General features: G+C 41.5%; 1 protein-coding gene across 1 annotated transcript in view; it reads right to left on the bottom strand.

The window, feature by feature from the left end:
* Positions 1 to 19160, bottom strand: part of MPG (N-methylpurine DNA glycosylase) — a 67262-nt gene extending 48102 nt beyond the window's left edge. The window contains exon 1 of the mRNA XM_033914124.1: positions 19079 to 19160. The gene's annotated coding sequence lies outside the window, so the exon portion shown is untranslated. The remainder of the gene's footprint in view (positions 1 to 19078) is intronic.
* Between the last annotated feature and the right edge of the window lie 6220 nt (positions 19161 to 25380).

Raw genomic sequence — 25380 nt, 5'->3', positions numbered from 1 at the left:
CAGTTTTGTAAAAGGAAGAAGCAAAAACACTTATCTTCTTGGTATCCATGAGATGCTTTAATGCAGTGGTTCCCAACCCTGTCCTGGAGGAACACTAGGCCAATCGGGTTTTCAGGCTAGCCCTAATGAATATGCAATGAGAGAGATTTGCATATGATGGAAGTGATGGGCATGCAAATTTGCTTCATGCATATTCATTAGGGCTAGCCTGAAAACCCAATTGGCCTGGTGTTCCTCCAGGACAGGGTTGGGAATCACTGCTTTAATGAAATCACCAATATGTCCAGTCCTAAATACTCACCATTCACATATCCATTTTTTTTTAAATTCTTTATTCATTTTCAAATTTACAATATGTAACAATATATCCAAACAAATTAACAATAAATATAACACTTAAAATCATCAATATCCATTTGATGAACATAGGGCAGGGGTAGGGAACTCCGGTCCTCGTGAGCCGTATTCCAGTCGGGTTTTCAGGATTTCCCCAATGAATATGCATTGAAAGCAGTGCATGCAAATAGATCTCATGCATATTCATTGGAGAAATCCTGAAAACCCGACTGGAATATGGCTCTCGAGGACCGGGGTTCCCTACCCTTGACATAGAGTGTAACCCCAACATAGCCAATGTTTCAAATTTAGAGAAAGTCTGCATCAACGGGCTGAAATCTTCAGTGAAAGTAATGTTTTAACCCCACATATTTAGGACTAAATTGAGTAAATGGCATCCAGATTTGGGCACTGAAAAAAAAAAAAAAAAAATACACACTGAGCATTATTCTATGAATAATGCTCTAAGATGAGCACATTTATAGAATAGCATGTCCAGTAGGATTCCCCAATCTTTAGGTGCAAGGATTTGTACCAGTGTCTCGCAAACTTTGCGAGCCAGCGGCACCCTAAATTGGGGGCCGTGGCTTGAGGGCACCAGAAGTGCTTAGACATCAATGCAATGATGTCACACACACGCATGACATCATCACGTCGCCATCCGCATGCACGGATGCCCTCCAGATAGGGCTCTGAGATGACAGGGGGGAGTGTGCTGAAAAAGAAAAGGTGTGGAGAGGAGGAGAGATGCCAGGGAGGAGAGATATGTCAACCAATTGCCTACAGCAGTGGTTCTCAACCCCCAGCCAGTCAGGTTTTCAAGATATCCCTAATGAATATGCATGAGAGAGATTTGCATACCTGTCACTTCCATTATATGCAAATCTCTCATGCATATTTATTAGGGACCTCTTGAAAACCCGACTGGCTGGGGGGGTCCCCAGGACAGGGTTGAGAACCACTGACCTACAGGATGTGCCTCTCGCCGCAAGAGGCCCGTCCTATAAGCAGTCAGCTGGCGCCTCTCCGCCTTCCCGCATCTGACGGCACACCTGGAATACCATGCACCACACAGTTTGCGATACACTGATTTACATCAACTGAACCCTGGTATAAAACCCTGCACCTAAATTCAACATAGAGCTCCCCAATTTTACAAAAGTATATGCATCTTAGTGAATGCCTCTGATCCGGCCATGCCCCCCTTTTCAGTTGCACAATAAAGAATTCATGCACATCTCTTTATAGAGAAGCACTTAGCAAGAAGTGTGTGTAAATCCAAATTGTTGGCAACAATTGTTAGCGCCCAATTAATAGTGCTAAAAGGCTTAATTATATTGTGTGTGCAAATTGGCCAAGTGCCTAAATTTGGGCATGCAATTTTAAGTACCATTTATAGAATTCCCTTGTGTTGTGTGCAGGAGGGGGGTGGTCCGCCCCGGGCACCATGTTGGTGGGGGCACTGGCACCCCTCCTACTCTCCGGCCCCCGCCCGTTCCATTCCTTTCCGCCACGCGCACCCCCCCTTCCCCTCTTCCCTTCCCCCATACCTGTAGATGAAGTTGATGCTCACTACGGTCAACAACGTACTCTTTATGATTCCGTCGGCTTTCCTGCTGACATCACTTCCGAGTGCTGTGCATAGGAAGTGACATCAGAGGGAGAGCTGACAGGGTCGCAAGGAACATGTCGTTGACCACTGTGAACAACTTCAACTAGCGGGATCAGGGAAGGAGCGGGGGGGCATGACAGGGAGTGGGGAAGGAGCGGGGAATGGAGATGTTACTGATTGTGTGTGTGATTCACATATAGGTTAAGGCAAGGAGCACTGAGTAATGCATACCACCCTAGTAGTGCAACAATTTTATATGTTTTAAATTTTTTATTAGATTCCTTATGTATCATCTTCCTGTGGTACAATCAAAATTGAAAACAAAAACAAAAACTGTGGATACAGATGTTCTGGAGATAATTTATTAAACACTGACATATAAAACCATGAAAATTCAATTTAAAAAGTACAATGATAAAAAAATATGGTGATAAAAATCAACCCGGACCCTACACGGTCCGTGTTTCGGCAAACACGCCTTCCTCAGGGTCCAATGATTTGCAAACTCACATATAAACAATTGGACTGAAAACAGTCTATTGTCTTTAAACGTGTGAGCAAAGAACACCGCAGACAAGCTGAAGTAGCAAAAAAAAAAAATCAAAATTGAGCCAGAGTTCTGGAAAGTTTATTCATAGATAAAAGACAAATTGCATTACTTTCAGAGGTGTGGTGTCCCTGGATTTCATCTAAGGCAGTGGTCTCAAACTCATGGCCCGGGGCCACATGCGGCCCGCCTGGTACTATTTTGAGGCCCTCAGTATGTTTATCATAATCATAAAAGTAAAATAAAACAGTTTCTTGATCATATGTCTCTTTAGCTATAAATTACATATTATTATTAAAACTTAGCCAAAAGGAAAGATTTCTAAACTATAGTTTTACCTCATGCAAAATTGTCATTTCTTTAATAAGACATTAACTATTTTTTCTGAGGCCCTTCAAGTACCTAAAAATCCAAAATGTGGCCCTGTAAAGGGTTTGAGTTTGAGACTACTGATCTAAGGGGATGAGAAATCAGACCATATAACTGGGCCCATGATGTTCCTGCCTCTAGGGAAGAATGGAGCAGGGGAGTAGCCTGATGTTTAGGGCAGTGGACTGCAAATCCCATGGCAGCTCCTGATGGTAGTCGCAAGCAGCTTAACCCTCCATGCCTTGGAAGAAAGCAATGGCAAACAATTCTGAGGGTGAGGGACCTAAATTTTGTGACCTATATAGCATCCAAGGGTAAGTATTTTTCCAGCAAAATTCCATTTGCAGAAAAAAGGTGCTAATGCCTCTGCATGTTTTTGTCCATGATGTGCATTTCAAAGCAGAAGTACTTTCATTTAAGAATTCTTGTGAGGTTTCTTTACCCAGATGCAGAAGGTTTGAAAATGACCTCCTATCTTTGTATAGCCTAGTAAAGCCAAAGAAATAAACATCTGCTACCAACACAGATTTGGGGCACATGTTTAATAACTAGTCATTTCAAATGCTTAGGTTTTGTGACGGATTCAGGCACGAAGAGGTTTTAAAGACAAATCAAAGGTCAGGAATATAATTGGAGTCTTTCTTGGAAAATGAAAGAGAACAAAAGATCATAAATTAGGTCAAAAAAGGAAATGACTGCATCCTTAAATTGGGTGTCATAAACATTAACTATGAGGTTGCGCCAGTAAAGACATAGGCACAATTTCAGTTGAACTTTCAACCATAATAAGTTACAGACCAAAATGATTATGGTAATGTGCCTTGCAAAAGTCTTTTTCACATGCTGCAGGAGTTAGTTTCAATTGCACGACTTACAGTTTGGTTGTGTGAATATAAACCAATGAAGCCCACTGGGGATTGTCAGAGCTTGTATTTGGCAGCTCTGTGTTAAATCCACAGATTATTACCCTCCAGTCCCAGGAAATGCATGCACAGGCTCATTTTAAGACTTTTGCTGCCATTATAATTTGGAATAATCTACCTGTTCCATTAGGACTGATATCAATTACTTAAGGTTTTGTAAAAATTTGAAAACTTTTTTATACGACTTGTTGTAATATTCATGTTATGATGATATTTTAATTATTGTTTTTGCATTTTCCCATAGAATTTACTGCCTCTTTGAATGTAAATTGCCTTGAACCTCTTTGGTATAGTGCAATTAATAAATTGGTAATAGATTAGATTTAGGTTCCCAAATCAATGCAGATGTAGTTAAATATAGAGAATAACACAGACATTTTCCCGTCCCGTCGAGTTCTTTTCCTGTCCCTGCCCCATTCCTGCAAGCTCTGTCCTCATCTGCACAAGCCTCAAACGCTTTAAAATCATAAGTAGCAACATTCCAGAGCTCAGACTGTGATGTCATAATGCCTCATTCCACCAATGCTAAGCTCCGTCATCATCTGCACAAGCCTCAAACGCTTTAAAATCATAAGCAGCAACATTCTAGAGCTCAGACTGTGATGTCATAATGCCTCATTCCACCAATGCCTAAGCTCTGTCCTCATCTGCACAAGCCTCAAACGCTTTACAAACATGTGTTAAGGCAAAGCTTACAGGAGTGGGACAGGAAGAGACAAAACTTGTGGAGACAGGACAGGGATAGGGACAAATTTGTCCCCCGTGTCATTCTCCTAAATATCATCTAAGACAGGACCTTTGTAAGAACACTTTTCTTTTTGTCATGATTACCAACTTATGCTTACACAAACTGTGTGCAAATAGCAAAAGAAAGTAGCGCCAAGATGTTTCCCATTTTGTATTTAAAGGGCAAGCACGATATAGATTCTTACTAAAATAGGGTAAAAGAGTCCAGATACTGGTCTACACTGCAGACATTATACAAGCTTGATGCACAATCGAGAATAAAAAAGCACATAGATGTTATTGAATGTGGACTATACAAAGGGGTGCTGAAAAATTCTCAGCCCAACCAAGAAGAGAATGACGTGGATATGGTTCAATCAATGATCTGAAACAATGATGATTAGTAGGGGCTGGAGCCTTATTTGATATCGACCTACATAAAAGTTCCCTCACCGATCTCCCATCCTCTGCTGCAAATCTAGCCGACTACTTCGCCACAAAAATTCGTAACTTGAAACATCTCTCGCGACTACAAGCACTGACCCATCAATCTACCTACTCTAAAAAACGAAGGCTCAACTGCTGACATGATCTGGAATCAGTTCGAAAACCCAGATTGGAACCAATTCCTCAAGCTCTACTCTAAATATGCTAAATCCAACTACCTACTAGATAACTGCCCACTGACTATCATAAAAACAGCCCCCCTCCCATTCAAAGCGGAACTTTTCAACTGGGTCTCTCCCTGCTTGTCCACTGGTTACTTCCCGCTGAAACTCGGCCACATACTTGTGTCTCCAATTATCAAAAACTCCAACTCTTCAACCCGCCAATTACAGACCCATTGCCAACATACCTCTCTTCCTCAAACTAATGGAAGGTCTAGTCAATCTTGACCTCATGACATACCTAGAGAAGTTTAACATTCTACATGACTCCCAGTCAGGATTTCGCACAAACTAAAGTATGGAAATCGTCTTAGCCTCGTTAACTGATCACCTCTTCCATCTGTTTCCCTGGGAAAAAGCGCATTTGACTTAAGAAGTGCCTTTGACCTTGTCGACCATGACATTCTGATTAGATGCCTTGACTCTATTGGCATTTCAGGACAGGTACTAACCTGGTTCACAGGCTTCCTAAAAAACCGCACCTATCAAGTCCACAGCGATGGGACTTTTTCCAATACTTGGTATAACCTCTGTGGAGTTCCACAGGGCTCCCCCCTCTCCTTCTCTGTTTAACATCTACATGGCATCACTGGGACACATGTTATCTGACCTAAAATTGAAATCATACATATATACAGATGACATTACTATTATCATCCCTATAACCTCACTGACACAAGAGACTGAACATCTCACTTCATCTGTTCTCACTATGGTAGAACAATGGACTACACCAGGGGTGCCCACACTTTTTTGATTTGCGAGCTACTTTTAAAATGACCAAGTCAAAATGATCTACCAACAATAAAATTTAAAAAAAACACACACGCACACTGTACGCATAGAATTGTTAATTATCATTCCTATTCCGGGTTTTTTAAAGAGGTCAAAGCAGATGACTCTGTGCACTGTCACCTCAGTAACAACCATACAAAAATAGACAAATACCTACCCTCCCCCTTTTTACTAAACCACAAGAGCAGTTTTTAGCGCAGGGAGCTGCGCTGAATGCCCAGCGCTGCTCTCGACGCTCATTGGCTCCCTGCGCTAAAAACCACTATTGCGGTTTAGTAAAAGGGGACCATATTGTAAAATATAGACAGCAGATATAAATTCAGACATTTTGATCACTAAATTTTAAAATAAAATCATTTTTCCTACCTTGTCTGGTGATTTCATGAGTCTCTGGTTGCACTTTCTTCTTCTGACTGTGCATCCAATCTTTCTTTCAGCCTGTATGCTTCCTCTCCTCCACACCTCATTCCCTCCCCCAACTTTTTCTTCCTCCTCCCTGACCTTTCTTTCTTTCTCTCTTCATGCCCCCTTTCTTTTTTCTGTTTCTCTTATTTCCTTCTGTCTCCCTGCCTGCCCCCTTTCTTTCTTCTCCCTGCCCTTCCCAAGCCACTGCCACTGCTGCTGCTATCGGGGAACAGGACCCAAACCGCCACCAATGGATAACAGGCCCCAAGCCGACGCCAACGACGCCCCATGCTCTCCCTGCTTCGGGCCGACCAGCATTCCTCTTCCTGATGTCAATTCTGCCGTTGGAGAGGAAGTTCCGCCCAGCCAGGCAGCGATTGGTTGGACCTGAACTTCCTTTTCCGACGGACAGAATTTACGTCGGGGAGAGGAAGACTGATAGGCCCGATAGATCGCCAAGGCAAAGATGGTGAAGAAGATGGTGTGATCGACTCACCTTTGCCTTGGCGAGCTACCCATCGATCGCAATCGACCTAATGGGCACCCCTGAACTACTACACAATTCAAATTAAAACTAAACCCAGAAAAAACTAAGCTTTTCCTCGCAAGTCCCAACCACAAACTAACAAATACCACTCTGAAATTAAACAGGCTAACTCAGTGATTCCCAACCCTGTCCTGGAGGAACACCAGGCCAATCGGGTTTTCAGGCTAACCTTAATGAATATGCATGAGAGAGATTTACATATGATGGAAGTGATAGGCATGCAAATTTGCTTCATGCATATTCATTAGGGCTAGCCTGAAACCCAATTGGCCTGGTGTTCCTCCAGGACAGGGTTGGGAATCACTGAGTTAGCCTGTTTAATTTCAGAGTGGTATTTGTTAGTTTGTGGTTGGGACTTGCGAGGAAAAGCTTAGTTTTTTCTGGGTTTAGTTTTAATTTGAATTGTGTAGTTCAGGGGTGCCCATTAGGTCGATTGCGATCGATGGGTAGCTCGCCAAGGCAAAGTGAGTCGATCACCCATCATCTTCACCATCTTTGCCTTGGCGATCTATCGGGCCTATCAGTCTTCCTCTCCCCGACGTAAATTCTGCCGTCGGAAAGGAAGTTCAGGCCAACCAATCGCTGCCTGGCTGGGCGGAACTTCCTCTCCAACGGCAGAATTGACATCAGGAAGAGGAATGCTGGTCGGCCCGAAGCAGGGAGAGCATGGGGCGTCGTTGGCGTCGGCTTTGGGGCCTGTTATCCATTGGTGGCGGTTTGGGTCCTGTTCCCCGATAGCAGCAGCAGTGGCAGTGGCTTGGGGAAGGGCAGGGAGAAAGAAAGAAAGGGGGCAGGCAGGGAGACAGAAGGAAATAAGAGAAACAGAAAAAAGAAAGGGGGCATGAAGAGAGAAAGAAAGAAAGGTCAGGGAGGGAGGAAGAAAAAGTTGGGGGAGGGAATGAGGTGTGGAGGAGAGGAAGCATACAGGCTGAAAGAAAGATTGGATGCACAGTCAGAAGAAGAAAGTGCAACCAGAGACTCATGAAATCACCAGACAAGGTAGGAAAAATGATTTTATTTTAAATTTAGTGATCAAAATGTCTGAATTTATATCTGCTGTCTATATTTTACAATATGGTCCCCTTTTACTAAACCGCAATAGTGGTTTTTAGCGCAGGGAGCCAATGAGCGTCGAGAGCAGCGCTGGGCATTCAGCGCAGCTCCCTGCGCTAAAAACTGCTATTGTGGTTTAGTAAAAAGGGAGAGGGTAGGTATTTGTCTATTTTTGTATGGTTGTTACTGAGGTGACAGTGCACAGAGTCATCTGCTTTGACCTCTTTAAAAAACCCGGAATAGGAATGATAATTAACAATTCTATGCGTACAGTGTGCGTTGTGTTTTTTTTAAATTTTATTGTTGGTAGATCATTTTGACTTGGTCATTTTAAAAGTAGCTCGCAAATCAAAAAAGTGTGGGCACCCCTGGTGTAGTCCATTGTTCTACCATAGTGAGAACAGATGAAGTGAGATGTTCAGTCTCTTGTGTCAGTGAGGTTATAGGGATGATAATAGTAATGTCATCTGTATATATGTATGATTTCAATTTTAGGTCAGATAACATGTGTCCCAGTGATGCCATGTAGATGTTAAACAGAGAAGGAGAGAGGGGGGAGCCCTGTGGAACTCCACAGAGGTTATACCAAGTATTGGAAAAAGTCCCATCGCTGTGGACTTGATAGGTGCGGTTTTTTAGGAAGCCTGTGAACCAGGTTAGTACCTGTCCTGAAATGCCAATAGAGTCAAGGCATCTAATCAGAATGTCATGGTCGACAAGGTCAAAGGCACTTCTTAAGTCAAATGCGCTTTTTCCCAGGGAAACAGATGGAAGAGGTGATCAGTTAACGAGGCTAAGACGATTTCCATACTTTAGTTTGTGCGAAATCCTGACTGGGAGTCATGTAGAATGTTAAACTTCTCTAGGTATGTCATGAGGTCAAGATTGACTAGACCTTCCATTAGTTTGAGGAAGAGAGGTATGTTGGCAATGGGTCTGTAATTGGCGGTTGAAGAGTTGGAGTTTTTGATAATTGGAGACACAAGTATGTGGCCGAGTTTCAGCGGGAAGTAACCAGTGGACAAGCAGGGAGAGACCCAGTTGAAAAGTTCCGCTTTGAATGGGAGGGGGGCTGTTTTTATGATAGTCAGTGGGCAGTTATCTAGTAGGTAGTTGGATTTAGCATATTTAGAGTAGAGCTTGAGGAATTGGTTCCAATCTGGGTTTTCGAACTGATTCCAGATCATGTCAGCAGTTGAGCCTTCGTTTTTTAGAGTAGGTAGATTGATGGGTCAGTGCTTGTAGTCGCGAGAGATGTTTTCAAGTTACGAATTTTTGTGGCGAAGTAGTCGGCTAGATTTGCAGCAGAGGATGGGAGATCGGTGAGGGAACTTTTATGTAGGTCGATATCAAATAAGGCTCCAGCCCCTACTAATCATCATTGTTTCAGATCATTGATTGAACCATATCCACGTCATTCTCTTCTTGGTTGGGCTGAGAATTTTTCAGCACCCCTTTGTATAGTCCACATTCAATAACATCTATGTGCTTTTTTATTCTCGATTGTGCATCAAGCTTGTATAATGTCTGCAGTGTAGACCAGTATCTGGACTCTTTTACCCTATTTTAGTAAGAATCTATATCGTGCTTGCCCTTTAAATACAAAATGGGAAACATCTTGGCGCTACTTTCTTTTGCTATTTGCACACAGTTTGTGTAAGCATAAGTTGGTAATCATGACAAAAAGAAAAGTGTTCTTACAAAGGTCCTGTCTTAGATGATATTTAGGAGAATGACACGGGGGACAAATTTGTCCCTATCCCTGTCCTGTCTCCACAAGTTTTGTCTCTTCCTGTCCCACTCCTGTAAGCTTTGCCTTAACACATGTTTGTAAAGCGTTTGAGGCTTGTGCAGATGAGGACAGAGCTTAGGCATTGGTGGAATGAGGCATTATGACATCACAGTCTGAGCTCTAGAATGTTGCTGCTTATGATTTTAAAGCGTTTGAGGCTTGTGCAGATGATGACGGAGCTTAAGCATTGGTGGAATGAGGCATTATGACATCACAGTCTGAGCTCTGGAATGTTGCTACTTATGATTTTAAAGCGTTTGAGGCTTGTGCAGATGAGGACAGAGCTTGCAGGAATGGGGCAGGGACAGGAAAAGAACTCGACGGGACGGGAAAATGTCTGTGTTATTCTCTATATTTAACTACATCTGCATTGATTTGGGAACCTAAATCTAATCTATTACCCAATTTATTAATTGCACTATACCAAAGAGGTTCAAGGCAATTTACATTCAAAGAGGCAGTAAATTCTATGGGAAAATGCAAAAACAATAATTAAAATATCATCATAACATGAATATTACAACAAGTCGTATAAAAAAGTTTTCAAATTTTTACAAAACCTTAAGTAATTGATATCAGTCCTAATGGAAACAGGTAGATTATTCCAAATTATAATGGCAGCAAAAGTCTTAAAATGAGCCTGTGCATGCATTTCCTGGGACTGGAGGGTAATAATCTATGGATTTAACACAGAGCTGCCAAATACAAGCTCTGACAATCCCCAGTGGGCTTCATTGGTTTATATTCACACAACCAAACTGTAAGTCGTGCAATTGAAACTAACTCCTGCAGCATGTGAAAAAGACTTTTGCAAGGCACATTACCATAATCGCATTTTTGGTCTGTAACTTATTATGGTTGAAAGTTCAACTGAAATTGTGCCTATGTCTTTACTGGCGCAACCTCATAGTTAATGTTTATGACACCCAATTTAAGGATGCAGTCATTTCCTTTTTTGACCTAATTTATGATCTTTTGTTCTCTTTCATTTTCCAAGAAAGACTCCAATTATATTCCTGACCTTTGATTTGTCTTTAAAACCTCTTCGTGCCTGAATCCGTCACAAAACCTAAGCATTTGAAATGACTAGTTATTAAACATGTGCCCCAAATCTGTGTTGGTAGCAGATGTTTATTTCTTTGGCTTTACTAGGCTATACAAAGATAGGAGGTCATTTTCAAACCTTCTGCATCTGGGTAAAGAAACCTCACAAGAATTCTTAAATGAAAGTACTTCTGCTTTGAAATGCACATCATGGACAAAAACATGCAGAGGCATTAGCACCTTTTTTCTGCAAATGGAATTTTGCTGGAAAAATACTTACCCTTGGATGCTATATAGGTCACCAAAATTTAGGTCCCTCACCCTCAGAATTGTTTGCCATTGCTTTCTCCCAAGGCATGGAGGGTTAAGCTGCTTGCCGACTACCATCAGGAGCTGCCATGGGATTTGCAGTCCACTGCCCTAAACATCAGGCTACTCCCCTGCTCCATTCTTCCCTAGAGGCAGGAACATCATGGGCCCAGTTATATGGTCTGATTTCTCATCCCCTTAGATCAGTAGTCTCAAACTCAAACCCTTTACAGGGCCACATTTTGGATTTTTAGGTACTTGAAGGGCCTCAGAAAAAATAGTTAATGTCTTATTAAAGAAATGACAATTTTGCATGAGGTAAAACTATAGTTTAGAAATCTTTCCTTTTGGCTAAGTTTTAATAATAATATGTAATTTATAGCTAAAGAGACATATGATCAAGAAACTGTTTTATTTTACTTTTATGATTATGATAAACATACTGAGGGCCTCAAAATAGTACCAGGCGGGCCGCATGTGGCCCCCGGGCCATGAGTTTGAGACCACTGCCTTAGATGAAATCCAGGGACACCACACCTCTGAAAGTAATGCAATTTGTCTTTTATCTATGAATAAACTTTCCAGAACTCTGGCTCAATTTTGATTTTTTTTTTTTTTTTTTGCTACTTCAGCTTGTCTGCGGTGTTCTTTGCTCACACGTTTAAAGACAATAGACTGTTTTCAGTCCAATTGTTTATATGTGAGTTTGCAAATCATTGGACCCCTGAGGAAGGCGTGTTTGCCGAAACACGGACCGTGTAGGGTCCGGGTTGATTTTTATCACCATATTTTTTATCATTGTACTTTTTAAATTGAATTTTCATGGTTTTATATGTCAGTGTTTAATAAATTATCTCCAGAACATCTGTATCCACAGTTTTTGTTTTTTGTTTTCAATTTTGATTGTACCACAGGAAGATGATACATAAGGAATCTAATAAAAAATTTAAAAACATATAAAATTGTTGCACTACTAGGGTGGTATGCATTACTCAGTGCTCCTTGCCTTAACCTATATGTGAATCACACACACAATCAGTAACATCTCCATTCCCCGCTCCTTCCCCACTCCCTGTCATGCCCCCCCGCTCCTTCCCTGATCCCGCTAGTTGAAGTTGTTCACAGCGGTCAACGACATGTTCCTTGCGACCCTGTCAGCTCTCCCTCTGATGTCACTTCCTATGCACAGCACTCGGAAGTGATGTCAGCAGGAAAGCCGACGGAATCATAAAGAGTACGTTGTTGACCGTAGTGAGCATCAACTTCATCTACAGGTATGGGGGAAGGGAAGAGGGGAAGGGGGGGTGCGCGTGGCGGAAAGGAATGGAACGGGCGGGGGCCGGAGAGTAGGAGGGGTGCCAGTGCCCCCACCAACATGGTGCCCGGGGCGGACCACCCCCCTCCTGCACACAACACAAGGGAATTCTATAAATGGTACTTAAAATTGCATGCCCAAATTTAGGCACTTGGCCAATTTGCACACACAATATAATTAAGCCTTTTAGCACTATTAATTGGGCGCTAACAATTGTTGCCAACAATTTGGATTTACACACACTTCTTGCTAAGTGCTTCTCTATAAAGAGATGTGCATGAATTCTTTATTGTGCAACTGAAAAGGGGGGCATGGCCGGATCAGAGGCATTCACTAAGATGCATATACTTTTGTAAAATTGGGGAGCTCTATGTTGAATTTAGGTGCAGGGTTTTATACCAGGGTTCAGTTGGTGTAAATCAGTGTATCGCAAACTGTGTGGTGCATGGTATTCCAGGTGTGCCGTCAGATGCTGGGAAGGCGGAGAGGCGCCAGCTGACTGCTTATAGGACGGGCCTCTTGCGGCGAGAGGCACATCCTGTAGGTCAGTGGTTCTCAACCCTGTCCTGGGGACCCCCCCAGCCAGTCGGGTTTTCAAGAGGTCCCTAATAAATATGCATGAGAGATTTGCATATAATGGAAGTGACAGGTATGCAAATCTCTCTCATGCATATTCATTAGGGATATCTTGAAAACCTGACTGGCTGGGGGTTGAGAACCACTGCTGTAGGCAATTGGTTGACATCTCTCCTCCCTGGCATCTCTCCTCCTCTCCACACCTTTTCTTTTTCAGCACACTCCCCCCTGTCATCTCAGAGCCCTATCTGGAGGGCATCCGTGCATGCGTGGATGGCGACGTGATGATGTCATGCGTGTGTGTGACATCATTGCATTGATGTCTAAGCACTTCTGGATGCCCTCAAGCCACGGCCCCCAATTTAGGGTGCCGCTGGCTCGCAAAGTTTGCGAGACACTGGTACAAATCCTTGCACCTAAAGATTGGGGAATCCTACTGGACATGCTATTCTATAAATGTGCTCATCTTAGAGCATTATTCATAGAATAATGCTCAGTGTGTATTTTTTTTTTTTTTTTTTCAGTGCCCAAATCTGGATGCCATTTACTCAATTTAGTCCTAAATATGTGGGGTAAAACATTACTTTCACTGAAGATTTCAGCCCGTTGATGCAGACTTTCTCTAAATTTGAAACATTGGCTATGTTGGGGTTACACTCTATGTCAAGGGTAGGGAACCCCGGTCCTCGAGAGCCATATTCCAGTCGGGTTTTCAGGATTTCTCCAATGAATATGCATGAGATCTATTTGCATGCACTGCTTTCAATGCATATTCATTGGGGAAATCCTGAAAACCCGACTGGAATACGGCTCACGAGGACCGGAGTTCCCTACCCCTGCCCTATGTTCATCAAATGGATATTGATGATTTTAAGTGTTATATTTATTGTTAATTTGTTTGGATATATTGTTACACTTATTGTAAATTTGAAAATGAATAAAGAATTTTAAAAAAAAATGGATATGTGAATGGTGAGTATTTAGGACTGGACATATTGGTGATTTCATTAAAGCAGTGATTCCCAACCCTGTCCTGGAGGAACACCAGGCCAATTGGGTTTTCAGGCTAGCCCTAATGAATATGCATGAAGCAAATTTGCATGCCCATCACTTCCATCATATGCAAATCTCTCTCATGCATATTCATTAGGGCTAGCCTGAAAACCCGATTGGCCTAGTGTTCCTCCAGGACAGGGTTGGGAACCACTGCATTAAAGCATCTCATGGATACCAAGAAGATAAGTGTTTTTGCTTCTTCCTTTTACAAAACTGTAGGGCGGTGGAACAGCTCCAATGCTCATAGAATTCCATAGAGCGTCAGAGTTGTTACCACCATGGCCAGCGCTAAAAACTGCCCTACAGTTTTGTAAAGGGGGAGGGCTTGTATTTTGCATGCAATCACATGACTGGGAACACTGTTTTTTTATTTACATAAAACATTATAAAAATGATTGAGAACATTAGGAAATGAGATATGACATTTAAGGATTACATGATGTCCATATGATAAATATAAGTCCCTTTTTAATGGATTTGATTATCCTTTGAGATCAGAGACTGATTGGTGATTCTATCAGTTAGCAGGGGTGTCCAATGTCAGTCCTCGAGGGCCGCAATCCAGTCGGGTTTTTAGGATTTCCTCAATGAATATGCATTGAAAGCAGTGCATGTATATAGATCTCATGCATATTCATTGGGGAAATCCTAAAAACCCGACTGGATTGCGGCCCTCGAGGACCGACATTGGACACCCCTGAGTTAAAGCAAGGATAGGGAACTCCGGTCCTCTGATGCGACCTTGTGGGACGCATTGAAGGCAGTAGTAAGGGGATTTTTTATTAAGTGGGGGGCTCGCTTTAAATGGCAAAGAGTTCACCGCCAGTTAGAATTCCGGGAACAGCTCATTAATTAGGAGCAGTCCCACATACACAATCTGGACCCTTAGCGTCTGCTACAACTGTTGAGAGTGAAGGAAGAAATTAATCAAGATCAGATGGAAGCGATTGATTGTCGAGAGCCGTATTCCAGTCGGGTTTTCAGGATTTCCCCAACGAATATGCATTGAAAGCAGTGCATGCAAACAGATCTCATGCATATTCATTGGGGAAATCCTGAAAACCTGACTGGAATACGGCTCTCGAAGACTGGAGTTCCCTACCCCTGAGTTAAAGTATTCACTAATGTTTAAATCGGGGCCACTTTGAATCCAAATACATATCTTCCTATGTGGGGCTGTGACATTATGCACCAGCAAGTGACAATAACATCCTCTCTTCAAGCCCACTTTTTTTTCTGTTTTATTTCATTTTACCCCCCTTTTACAAAACTGTAGCGCAGTTTTTAGTGCCGCCATGGTGGCAACCGCTCTGACGCTCATAGAATTCCTGTTACCGCTGCAGTCGGCACTAAAAACCACGCTACAGTTTTGTAAAAGTATGTGTGTATTGGGGGGGGGGGTATTAGCAATTTTTATTTACAATTTAAGAAAAACACTGACAGGGAATTACAAAGAAAAAGCAACATCAATGATGCCATACTAAAATAGTAATGAATCACTTTTAAACATTTCATTTGGGGTATCCTCAAGGAGGTCTAGGCATCTCCAAATGCACTTTCTGTTCTATTGAAAAACATCTTGTCCTTCAAGCATGCATCTCTTCTCCCATCTATCTCCTGCTTTCTGTCACCAGCTTGGGAAACATTGGCAGACAGAATGATGTTGTCATAATCCCTCTGAAAACGTTCATTTTGCATTGTTTAGTGTGTCATTTACAGGCATTTTCATTTTGTTCAGGTTTTTATTTCTTTATTGCTGTTAATTAACCCTTTCAGGACCAAGGGACATATTTGTCCCATAACTTTAAAATCCTATAAATTTTGATTGGGATAGTCTACAGTTCTAAATTTGATATGTACGGATTCCATATGATACTGCCTTTATGTAAACAAACTGGTTCCGACATTCATTCATTAGCGTCGTTGCTAGATCGACGAGAAGATTCACTTGCCACACTGTCCATAAGCCAGAAGTGTGATTTTTTTAAATAAAAATAATGATATTTCACAAAAAAAAAATCACTTTTTTGGCATCTGCAAGCCCTTTTTACCATAAAAATGTCGTCAAAACCACAAAAATTGGCCTACGATCCTTATGGTCCTGAAAGAACAATGTTAAAATTGTGCACTTGTTCTGAAAAAGCATGAGTTCTTCCAACAGAGTGCATGCACATGAGCATGGTCAGCATAGGCACAATGAATTGTACATGCATATCATAATGGGAGAGAGTGCCGTAGTGCACCCTCTTTGCACATAGCGGGCACTTTTGGAAGAGTGCACATTATTAACACACAAGAAATCCAGCATGTCAGGGTTTTGTTTTCCCTGTTTCAGGGGAAAATAATAAAATGATGGGAAATGAAAGACAATTGCTAAGTCATTTCAACGAATGCATATCTTTTACAAATTAATGTTTACATATGATTGACTGTGTTTTATCACTCTAGCATGGAAGCAATCTGTCAAAAAGGTTGTTACAATCAGAACAACCCTCCTCCCCCTGAGATTTTGATCATGTGCAGTCACTAAAGTTGGCTGATTTAAATTCTGATATCAATCTGGTTTTTCCATGGGCTAGCATATGAACAGGTCGGAGGCTTGCTTCAGACTGTATGTCATCAAGGACCATATAGCGTAGTCTTGTCATTGTGAGACATACGGATTTCTTTCTGCACCCTGGTTGCCAAGGCTTCAATGGTAGACTGAGGTCCACTTTTGCAGACAGCAGGTTATTTCGCTCTGTGCAAATTGTAACCAGAGCAAAGCTTAACAAGCTGATCATAGCTTCCCCATATTTTAAGTCTCATGTGATACTCAGCCAAGCAATTTAGTTTCGGTGACATCATGCTCAGTTTTCTTCTGGGGTGGACATGGTATAACATTTCATGTGACTCCAGAGAGTTATATTTAACTCTGCTACTGTCCTCTCCATGGCTTTTCCCCAGGATCCATTTAAGTGCCCAGAGGAGTAAAGAACTACAAGACTTCTTTCTGTTTCTGCTCTATAGGTTCAGTCTTAGATCATAAACGAGTCTGGTCATTAGTAGGAAACTATTATCAGGGTTCCTGTTATCTCATTTCCTAAAGGGTATTTATACAAATTATAGTACTAACATAATTATAAACATAAATGATTCCCTCTTGCACAGTCTGGATTTAGTTGTAGACTAATTAAAATGTTTTAATGTAATATTATATGATAGAGTAAACTCATTTACAATAAGGTGATTTATGGACACATGGAAGATTTTTTAAAAACTTGAAAGTCTGGCTCTTCTCCCAAGCCTTTAACACATAGGGTGACTATATTGTATATCATTCTGCACTTGGACTAGCTTGATACACGCACCCCCCCCCCCCCCCCTACTCAGCTGATGGCAATCAATGTTTATTTTAAATGCTGACTGCTGCCGACTGAATTATGCCCCAATATTCAGTGCTGGGCCATGTCCAAGCCCTGGTACTGTATATCAGGACATAATGCCAGGTGGCCTGGCTGCCCAGAGTTTATGTGGGCACAGCCAATATTCAACAGAGGCCCACATAAGAGTTATTCAACCTCAGCTGAATATCAGACCAAGACTGGGTTACCATATGGCTCCAGAAAAAGGAGGACGGATTGAGATATCCGGGTTTTACTTCCACTGACCGCAATGGAAGTAAAACCTGGATGTCTCAATCCGTCCTCCTTTTTCTGGAGCCATATGGTAACTCGGTACTGGTCTGATATTCAGATGAGGTTGAATAACTCTTATGTGGGCCTCTGCTGAATTTTGGCTCTGGTGCACCCTCCCTCCTCCTTGCTAAGCCCCCCCTGGGCCTCCCTAAATAAGAATATAACACAGGGGTGTCAAAGTCCCTCTTGGAGAGCCGCAATCCAGTCGGGTTTTCAGGATTTCCAAAATGAGTATGCATGAGATCTATTAGTATACAATGGAAGTAGTGCATGCAAATAGATCTCATGCATATTCATTGGGGAAATCCTGAAAACCCAACTGGATTGCGGCCCTCGAGAAGGGATTTTGACACCCCTGATATAACAAGAGCAATATTTGGTCAGACCAATGGTCCACCTAGCCCAGTTTCCTGTTTCCAACAGTGCCCCAATCCAGGGCAAACATACCTGGCAAAAACCCATATACAGTAGTAGTAACATTCCATGTTATTGATCCCAGGGCAAGCAGTAGCTTCCCCCATGGCTATCTCAATAGCAGATTATGTACTTTTCTTCCAAGAACTTGTCCAAACCTTTTTAAAACCCATCTACATTAACTGCTTTTACCACATTCTCTGGCAATGTGTTCCAGAGCTTAACTGAGAGAAAAAAAAAAAAAAATTTCCTCCTTTTGTTTTTAAAAGTATTACTCTGTAATTTCATCGAGTGTCCCCTAGTCTTTGTAAGTCTTGATGCAGTACAAAAACATCGATCCACTTGTACCCGTTCTACACCACTCAGGATTTTGAAGACTTCAATCATATCTCCTCTCAGCTGTCTCTTTTCCAAGCCAAAGAGCCTTAACCTCTTTAGTCTTTCCTCATACGAAAGAAGTTCCATCCCCTTTATCATCTTGGTCGCTCTTCTTTGAACCTTTTCTATTGCTGCTATATCTTTTATGAGACAAGGAGACTAGAACTGAATGCACTACTCAAGGTGAGGTTGCACCATTGAGTGATACAGAGGCATTATAACATTCTATGCTTACTTAAGGCATAAAACTATGGCTTATAAGAAGTATAATTTGTGGCCCAATATTAATATGCTGGTGTAATGCAATAAGGTTATTTATTTCTAGAAACAAACTCAAAAGCTCTCAAAACCGACAAAAAACATAAGCTGGGATTCAAAAATTCCACGAGCCCTCAAAACAATAAAAATAATATAAACCTTAAACAGACTCAAAGCCTCAAGCTATAACACAACTAATGTGTCACCAAACAGTTTTTGCAATGCAGCTGTTTTGCATTTCCATTGGTTTCAGACATAAGGTAAATCAGACCACTTACCTAGAGGCAACAAAACCTTGAAACCCTGTAGCTAGATCGTTAAAAGAACAAACTACAGAGCAAGTGCCTGAATCCTTCTTGATTTCATTCGATAAACCTGTCTGCTGCCTGCCAAATAGTTAAACTTCCTGATCTACAGCCAGTGAGTCACAGGTTGTGAAAACTTGTGCCAGCTCTCAGTACCCAGGATTTTGGCTGATCTCTCCGTGCCTGAAGTCAAATGCCTAATCACTGCCAAACATAATTGCAAAGAGGTGGGCTGCTTGGCTGAAGAAGGGAAGGGGTAAAACGCGGATCTGACGGACCTTGCGGATCTAAAACCGCACGTCCTTAAAAATCTGAGGTCCGTGCCACTTGTAGTTAGTCTCTGGCTCTGACAGACCTCGATGACATTTTAGCGCTGACGGATCCTAATACTTTTCCCTCCCTATGCTGAGACGGATCCGTCAGTGCTAAATTGTCATAGAGGTCTGTCAGAGCTAGAGACTAAAAGTGGCGCGGACCTCAGATTTTTAAGGACGTGCAGTTTTAGATCCGCGAGGTCCATCAGGTCCGTGTTTTACCCCTTCCCACTGAAGAAGGCCTGGTTCACTGAATTAATACATCACTTACTGAAGCTTCGGAGAGAAAAGTTACTTACAAGTCAGCATTACTGCCTTTATTAAATCCTTTGCCTATTAGTTGTCCATAAAATAAAGTGGAACTAGTGAAGTCTAACAGAGAAAAGGATCAGAATTATTTATGTTCTGATCATCAGGAGCATTTTTGAGACGAACGTTGTTAAAACAATTCTTTTAGTATGGAAACTATGAAAGTAAATTTGAAAATATTTAAAATACCTAAATTATTAAAATATTTGTGGGGAAATCTGACTAGGTTAATTGGCCAAAAACATTGAAAGTGATGGATGAGGTACTAGTGGTGAGGGAGTCAATGACAGTGCTTGGAGTAAAATTGGACCCAGGACTTACTATGAGTAGTCAAGTGGTAAAAAACAGTGAAAATATGTTTTGCACAGATACACTTATTATATCGTGTGAAACCAATGCTATCACCATCTGACTTTCATGCTGTTGTACAAGCAATGGTCTTTTCACGGCTGGACTACTGCAGTGTCCTGTACCTGGGAATAACCAAGACCAGGTGCAGGGCATTGCAGGTGGTTCAGAATGCCACAGCTAGATTGATAACTGGAACATCAAGATATGAGCATATTACTTCATATCTTTGACAATTGCATTGGTTGCCAATCGTGTTTCGAATTCAATACAAAGCAATTATGTTATGCCATCAATTTGTATATGGTACGATGCCTGAAATTTTTAAGAATATGATGTCTCGTTATCAACCACAAAGATCCCTGCGTTCTGAAAGTGCCTTATTGCTGAAAACAAAGGCTAACCCTAAATATGTGGAAACAAATGTCATGACTTCCACATGTGCAGAAGTCAAGCTATGGAATGGCCTTGTTGGCCAGATTCAAAAATGTGGAGAAAGGAATTCATTTCTTTGAGCAATTGATTTTATGTAAGACTGAATTTGTCTGTTCTTATTTTTATTTTGTATAGATTCTCTGTATTTTATGTATGTAACTCTTTAAAAACCATTTTGGAAAAAATGGTATAGAAATTTTGAAAATAAATAAATAATATGAACTTATGAAGATTATGGCTGCAAGATCTTGAGCCATCTATGTAGGCTCTGAAGGTAGCCGCTGAGATCCATGATCCATGATGATTAGAGAAGGTTTTAAGAGACAGATTATGTACTTGGGTACCTAAAAAGATAGGTGGCTACAGTTAGGCACCTATTTCATGTCAATTACACTTAGACAAAACAGGAATAAGTGAAGTGATTGAGCTGGAACTTTGTCAGGTTTTATTTAAAACAAGTGAAATAAATAAAACAATAAATCATATGTAACAACACAATATAAAATAGGCTCTGGTAGGTGCTGATCTATGAAATAATGTCTCTTGCATTTGTTAAACCAATTTGAAGATTCTGGCATATTATGTAGAGGTGTAGAGCCGAAGGGTAGATGGGACCCTACACGGTCTGTGTTTCGGCGTGTATAGTTGCCTTCCTCAGGAGTCCATGTAAAATGTTGAAGGACACCAGCAGTGAGATGGGAAAAGAAAGTAATGCACATGATGTCTTCCAGATTTCTCTCCTTAACATCCTCATACAATCTCAAGCTGTGCTCCACCACCCCTATGCACCAGAATGGCCACTGCATTGACCTTATCTTCTCCAATTGCTCTACCATCAAATTCTGCACCTCAACTCTTCCTCTCTCTGACCATCATCTCTTAACCTTTACAACTCATCACCCTCCCCCAAGACCCAGCCAATCACTATCTACATGTTTAGGAATCTTTAGGTTATTGACCCTGACACCCTTTTCACTACTGTTTCATCCCTCCCTTCAACTACTATAACATACAAGTCTGTTAATGAAGCCATCCTCTCCTATAACACCATTCTCTCCTCTGCTCTAGATACCCCCACTCCTCTCATTTCACATCATGTAAGATGCGCTAAACCCCAGCCCTGGCTGTCCCCCAATATCCGCTACCTGTGATCCTGTGCCCAATCTACTGGATGTGTTTGGCTTAAGTCCTGCACCCATGCTGACTTCATGCACTTTAAATTCCTCCTGACATCCTTCCAGTTTGCTCTCTCATTTGCCAAACAAGAATACTACACTCATTTAACTTACTCTCTTATCTCTAATCCTCACCATCTCTTTGGCACACTCAACTCTACTCAAAGTGCCCCCACCTCCAATTCCCTCTTACTCCCCCCCTGATGATGGCAGAGTTATTCTATGACAAGATTCACCTTGATTTTTCAACCAGATCACCTCCATCCTCACCCGCTCTACCAACCTCTGCCCCTGCCTTAGTTGGTCTCTTTTTTTCCCATAGAAAGGAAAAGTCTCTGGTGAGTTTAAAGATGCTCTTCCTGTGAAGTTGGGTTATATTTTCTCTCAGTGTTTCGGGCTCTGAGCCTGCCCTAGTGCACATAACTACAGGTAGTCTGAGTTTTTTTTTCTAAGATTTTAGTAGCTGGAGCACTTAACATCAGCCACTCCAGTGATATGTTACTAGCTTCTTATGGAGCAGCATGATGGCTGAAACATCCGTTTCAACCTGACAAGATGCAGCGAGACCCGGAAACCTGCAACAAGCACAATGCCAGCTGCAGAAACCCTGAGAGAACATATAACATATACAGAAGCTGTAACATGCAACCCCAAATTAACAAAATAATAAAGACATCATTCATGACCATGAGAAATCTGAGAAAAATCCGATCATTCTTCGAAAAGAAGCAATTCCTACTACTGGTACAATCTCTAATCTTTGGAATGCTGGACTACTGCAACATACTATACCTACCATGTCCCGCGACCATGATGAAGCAATTGCAGACGGTGCAGAATACAGCCCTGAGACTTGTCTATTCACTAAAAAAATATGACCATATCACAGAGGCAGACCATGACTCGCATTGGCTTCCAATAGAAGCGAGAGTGAACTTCAAATTCTACTGCTTACTTTACAAGGCTATCAACGGAGAAAGCCCAACTTACTGGAATAACAGACTAAATCAATCCTCCTCCATCAGACACAGAAGAACCCATTCACTATTCTATTACCCACCATCCAAAAATGTCAAACAAAAAGAACTCTATGACAACTTAATAGCCTCCAAAACAGCTAAGTTGGACAAACAACTCACCACTCTGTTATCTTCATCCACAGATTACAAAACCTTCAAGAAAAAAATTAAAACCATACTCTTCAAAAAACACGTTAAACCTATCCAGCACAACAATCCTAACCCAACATCCAACACTCTATAAACCCTTAGTACTCTCTAATTTTTTTTCTAATTACCAAACATTATCTAAAACCCATAATTATCCCTTAAAATTGTATCTCATCGTTTATTCTATTACTTCAAAGTTGAAATGTAATTCTTGTTTTTAGTTTGGATGTAATACGCCTTGAACCGCAAGGTAATGGCGGAATAGAAATCACTAATGTAATGTAATAACCCGACTTCACAGGGATAACATCATTAAACTCACCAGAGACTTTTCCTTTCTATGGGGAAAAAAGAGACCAACTGATTTTCCCACCAAAATTGAAATTGGTGACCAAAGGACTGCCCTGTTCCCAATCAAATCAGTGGACTTACTATTTACAAAGACAAACTGCAGACTGTTAGCATGATAGCTGAAACCTGCAACAAGCATGATGCCAGCTGTGGAAACCCTGAGAGAACATCTGACTGTTTTCCTGGAATGCAATTCTTGATGTGATACAGAAGAACCCAATTTTTACTTATCAGTGTTGCATGTTCTTATCTGACCTCTAATGTAGATTGTTTGTCCTGGTCTGAAACACCTGTTCTCCTGGCTCTATAATGCTGCAGAAGCTGGCATGTTCTTATGTGAAAAGCCATTTACCACATGCTTCAAGCTAGAGAATGACATGGGGACAAATTTGTCACCATCCCCCCAGGGATCGAACTCCATCCCCGCAAGCTCTGTCCTCATCTGCACAAGCCTTGAACACTTGTGAAGATGAGGACAGAGCTTGACCCATGAGGAATGACCCATGTGTTCTTACAGGGACAGAACTCACGGGGATGGGCGGGAATGGAGATAGATCCTACAAGGATAAATTTGTCCCCATTCTCTACTTCAAGCCTGTGACTGTAGGTTTCAGGAGAGCTGGGCTACTGGACTCCTTATTTTCTGGAACATTTATGTCTGAATATACACCTCTCTGAAGTTTACATATGACCATATATAGGTTTGCAGTCACACACAGCAACATACTAATAACTATTAGGAAACCAGTATATATTTATAGTTAACTCATCTCTCAGTGGTCTTCATTAGCTGGGCCGCTTTGGATTCTAAAAAGCTGAAGGAGAACTGCCAAATATTTTCTCATGTGGGACCACGACACCATTGACCAGTGCGTGCCAATAACATCCATCCCCACCAGCCCACTTTTAAAACTTCATTGGGGGAAGGTTATATCCTCAAGGTTGTGAGCATTTTCAAATGCATTCCTTTTTGTCTATTGAGAAATGCATTATCCTCCAAACATGTGGCTCTTCCCCTATCCACTTTCCCCTTTCTGTGCTGAGCTTGGATAGAGAAGCAGAGTAACAGGGGGGAAGAAAAATCAGAATCAGAAAGAACGGAGGCCACCATTGGTCCCCAGGCCTTGAATTGAACAACACTGCTCTAGAAGGTAGAATACGTTGAAAGGGAGAAGAAATGTGTTTTAGCAAGTCCAGAAAGGTATACAAATGATTATACAAAGATTATTCTTTATGTAAGGAGTGACTTGAACATCATATCATGTAGCTACTGCAAATAAAAGACTACTGCTACTATTTATCATTTCTATAGAGCTGAAAGGAGTACGCAGTACTGTGCATTTAACATGTAAAAGATGGGGGGAGGGGAATTTGGGGGTCTCCAGGGCTACAAGAGTGTTTGAGACCTATTGGTTGCTTTCGGTCCTGTTACCTTTTTTTTTTCTCTCTCTTTCTCCTCTTTGGCTCTTTGGGGGGGGGGGTTCTGGGGTTCTGGTGGGTTGGGTGCGGGTTGGGGTGGGATATTGTTTCTATGAAACTTGTTGTTTGTGGATATTGATATTCTTGGCTTTTGTATCTTTGTATTTTGTCTTTGATATACAATAAAAACAGATTTGAACATAACATGTAATAGATGGTCCCTTCTCAGAAGAACTTACAATCTAATTTGGACAGGCAGACAGGACAGATAGGGGGGTTGGGGAGCTTCTTGCAGAGAGAATGACCCGAAACAGACCTCACCCACCAATGGGATGGGCTTTAGGATTAGTTACACATAACTTCACGCTAAACATCTCAAATATGTGCATTCATTTCCAAGGAGCTACATTCTCTTCAGGAAATTGTTTCTTAGCAATCGGTATTTGCTTGGGATTCTTTTATAAGTTCAATGATCCATGCGTTCTTGCAAAACATTTCTGTATCTAGGTGGATTCCACAGTGGAATGCATTGCATGTGTTTCCAATAATAAGCTTTAGGCATTGACATTCATTTACCAGCTGTGTGATCAGGTCATCTCTGACTGACCATGTAAATGTAATGTAGCTAGAGCAGGTCAATGCACTCCTAAACTATGCCTGGACAGGACAGTGCCTGTTCTGAATGACGAGCTTCGAAATGTATTTATTCATTCCATTTTCAATACTGTTCTCCCAGGAGAGCTAAGAACAGTTTA

This window comes from Geotrypetes seraphini, chromosome 11 (genome assembly GCF_902459505.1).
Source record: "Geotrypetes seraphini chromosome 11, aGeoSer1.1, whole genome shotgun sequence".
NCBI lineage: Eukaryota > Metazoa > Chordata > Amphibia > Gymnophiona > Dermophiidae > Geotrypetes > Geotrypetes seraphini.
This window is presented reverse-complemented; position numbering and strand designations above follow the sequence as displayed.